The sequence below is a fragment of the Pleurodeles waltl genome, unplaced genomic scaffold, assembly GCF_031143425.1.
Source record: "Pleurodeles waltl isolate 20211129_DDA unplaced genomic scaffold, aPleWal1.hap1.20221129 scaffold_39, whole genome shotgun sequence".
In the NCBI taxonomy this organism is placed as follows: domain Eukaryota; kingdom Metazoa; phylum Chordata; class Amphibia; order Caudata; family Salamandridae; genus Pleurodeles; species Pleurodeles waltl.
Genome location: NW_027150097.1, coordinates 8,094,831 through 8,098,556, shown reverse-complemented (window position 1 = coordinate 8,098,556; position 3,726 = coordinate 8,094,831). Strand labels below are relative to the sequence as shown.

The 3,726-nt window shown below is 45.8% G+C and overlaps 2 non-coding genes across 2 annotated transcripts; both read right to left on the bottom strand.

Annotated features, from left to right (window-relative positions):
- Nucleotides 1-2,118: 2,118 nt before the first annotated feature.
- On the bottom strand, nucleotides 2,119-2,201 carry TRNAL-CAG (transfer RNA leucine (anticodon CAG)). Its single transcript has one exon. It is a non-coding gene; the product is annotated as a tRNA-Leu (tRNA).
- A 1,131-nt stretch (nucleotides 2,202-3,332) lies between these two features.
- Nucleotides 3,333-3,415, bottom strand: TRNAL-CAG (transfer RNA leucine (anticodon CAG)). The gene has a single exon. It is a non-coding gene; the product is annotated as a tRNA-Leu (tRNA).
- Nucleotides 3,416-3,726: the final 311 nt, after the last annotated feature.

Here is a 3,726-nt window from a genome sequence, read left to right as displayed (position 1 = left end):
TACATGCAGAAGTTTGAGCCAGTGCACATGGCCGGTGGTGACTGCTACTAATTCTCAATCATCTACTACAAGGGGTGTGGACATGCAGAATTTGGAGCCAGTTCAAGATTCAGATCAGGAGGTGCCTGGCTCCATACCAATCAACTCAGTGCCTCTGAGACAAGGACTTGAACGGTACAGTTTGAGTCCTCGACCGCCATGCTCAACGCGGCTGCAAGGATTCGGGGTGGATTGACTGAATGTGGCATTTCTTTTTGTGTACTATTCTTGTATACTGGATTAGTATAGTATCTTTTTTTTGAGCAGCTATGTTTGTTTTGTATTGGTTAAGGAGAAATGTTGTGTTCGTCATGGGCACGCCTATGATGCACACCAAGGGAGGTAGGGAGTGTTAGTCTCCCCCAACTTTTGGAGTTGGATGGTAGGCGCGGTGACGTGGAACCGGAGAGAATAAAAGGTCAGGGAAGGTGTTCCTCGTGGCCAATGACTCTATATTATTCTCTGTGTATTTATTAAAACTTATCTGCGAAAGAGGCACCGTGTGTGCACGATGCAACACACCCCTCCCATGCCCTGAATACAGAAGTTAAAAACCAGCTGTGATTGGGACGCAGGGGACCCTGGTGCCACTGAACCTTCTGCACTGTGAACCTGCTGAACTATTGACAGCTGCGCTCTTGATATGTAGGGTCGAAACCTTTATCTCTGCCCCTCTATCACGATTTGTTGAAGATGCTGTGATTTCCCGCTTTACCGATTTACTGCGATTTAGCCAACTTCAGGAAATTAGTGCAAGCAACGGACAATAGATCTTATCGATAATTTACAGAAACTGTTGACATTGTTTTTGATACGGGTGCTTGGAAAAAAAAAGTCCAAAAATGTATCCACCTCGCAAAAGACACTTGTCAGAAGTGTCATTCGAACCCACGCCTCCAAAGGAGACTGCAACCTGAACGCAACGCCTTAGACCACTCGGCCATCCTGACACTATTGACACTGCACTGATGGCTCAATTTCCAGCTTATAAACCAAAATGAGTGCCATGTACTGAGTGAATGTTGTTTAATGTCCTCTGTATTTTCAATTCCAGACCTTCCTGCTCAGGGAAACAGTGGGATCTGAAGCTGATGAAGGAGAGAGGATGGATCATCCTGACAGTGAATCCGGTGGTGACTGCTACTAATTCTAAATCATCGACTACTTGGGGTGTGGACATGCAGAAGTTTGAACCAGTGCACATGGCCGGTGGTGACTGCTACTAATTCTCAATCATCTACTACAAGGGGTGTGGACATGCAGAATTTGGAGCCAGTTCAAGATTCAGATCAGGAGGTGCCTGGCTCCATACCAATCAACTCAGTGCCTCTGAGCAAGGACTTGAACGGTACAGTTTGAGTCCTCGACCGCCATGTTCAACGCGGCTGCAAGGATTCGGGGTGGATTGACTGAATGTGGCATTTCTTGTTGTGTACTATTCTTGTATACTGGATTAGTATAGTATCTTTTTTTTGAGCAGCTATGTTTGTTTTGTATTGGTTAAGGAGAAATGTTGTGTTCGTCATGGGCACGCCTATGATGCACACCAAGGGAGGTAGGGAGTGTTAGTCTCCCCTGAGTTTTGGAGTTGGATGGTAGGCGCGGTGACGTGGAACCGGAGAGAATAAAAGGCAGGGAAGGTGTTCCTCGTGGAAAATGACTCCATATTATTCTCTGTGTATTTATTAAAACTTATCTGCAAAACAGGCACCATGTGTGCACGATGCAACACACCCCTCCCATGCCCTGAATACAGAAGTTAAAAACCAGCTGTGATTGGGACGCACGGGACCCTGGTGCCACTGAACCTTCTGCACTGTGAACCTGCTGAACTATTGACAGCTGCGCTCTTGATATGTAGGGTCAAAACCTTTATCTCTGCCCATCTATCACTATTTGTTGAAGATGCTGTGATTTCCCGCTTTACCGATTTACTGCGATTTAGCCAACTTCAGGAAATTAGTGCAAGCAACGGACAATAGATCTTATCGATAATTTACAGACACTGTTGACATTGTTTTTGATACGGGTGCTTGGAAAAAAAAAGTCAACAAATTTATCCACCTCGCAAAAGACACTTGTCAGAAGTGGGATTCGAACCCACGTCTCCAAAGGAGACTGCGACCTGAACGCAGCGCCTTAGACCACTCGGCCATCCTGACACTTGTAACACTACACTGATGGCTCAATTTCCAGCTTATAAACCAAAATGAGTGCCATGTACTGAGTGAATGTTATTTAATGTCCTCTGTATTTTCAATTCCAGACCTTCCTGCTCAGGGAAACAGTGGGATCTGAAGCTGATGAAGGAGAGAGGATGGATCATCCTGACAGTGGATCCGGTGGTGACTGCTACTAATTCTCAATCATCTACTACATGGGGTGTGGACTTGCAGAATTTTGAGCCAGTGCATATGGCCGGTGGTGACTGCTACTAATTCTCAATCATCTACTACAGGGGGTGTGGACATGCAGAATTTGGAGCCAGTTCAAGATTCAGATCAGGAGGTGCCTGGCTCCATACCAATCAACTCAGTGCCTCTGAGACAAGGACTTGAACGGTACAGTTTGAGTCCTCGACCGCCATGCTCAACGCGGCTGCAAGGATTCGGGGTGGATTGACTGAATGTGGTATTTATTGTTGTGTACTATTCTTGTATAGTGGTTTAGTATAGTATCTTTTTTTTGAGCAGCTATGTTTGTTTTGTATTGGTTAAGGAGAAATGTTGTGTTCGTCATGGGCACGCCTATGATGCACACCAAGGGAGGTAGGGAGTGTTAGTCTCCCCCGAGTTTTGGAGTTGGATGGTAGGCGCGGTGACGTGGAACCGGAGAGAATAAAAGGTCAGGGAAGGTGTTCCTTGTGGCCAATGACTCTATATTATTCTCTGTGTATTTATTAAAACTTATCTGCGAAACAGGCACCGTGTGTGCACGATGCAACACACCCCTCCCATGCCCTGAATACAGAAGTTAAAAACCAGCTGTGATTGGGACGCAGGGGACCCTGGTGCCACTGAACCTTCTGCACTGTGAACCTGCTGAACTATTGACAGCTGCGCTCTTGATATGTAGGGTCGAAATCTTTATCTCTGCCCCTCTATTACGATTTGTTGAAGATGCTGTGATTTCCCGCTTTACCGATTTACTGCGATTTAGCCAACTTCAGGAAATTAGTGCAAGCAACGGACAATAGATCTTATCGATAATTTACAGAAACTGTTGACATTGTTTTTGATACGGGTGCTTGGAAAAAAAAAGTCCAAAAATGTATCCACCTCGCAAAAGACATTTGTCAGAAGTGGGATTCGAACCCACGCCTCCAAAGGAGACTGCGACCTGAACACAGCGCCTTAGACCACTCAGCCATCCTGACACTCTTGACACTGCACTGATGGCTCAATTTCCAGCTTATAAACCAAAATGAGTGCCATGTACTGAGTGAATGTTGTTTAATGTCCTCTGTATTTTCAATTCCAGACCTTCCTGCTCAGGGAAACAGTGGGATCTGAAGCTGATGAAGGAGAGAGGATGGATCATCCTGACAGTGAATCCGGTGGTGACTGCTACTAATTCTCAATCATCTACTACATAGGGTGTGGACTTGCAGAATTTTGAGCCAGTGCATATGGCCGGTGGTGACTGCTACTAATTCTCAATCATCTACTACAGGGGGTGTGGACATGC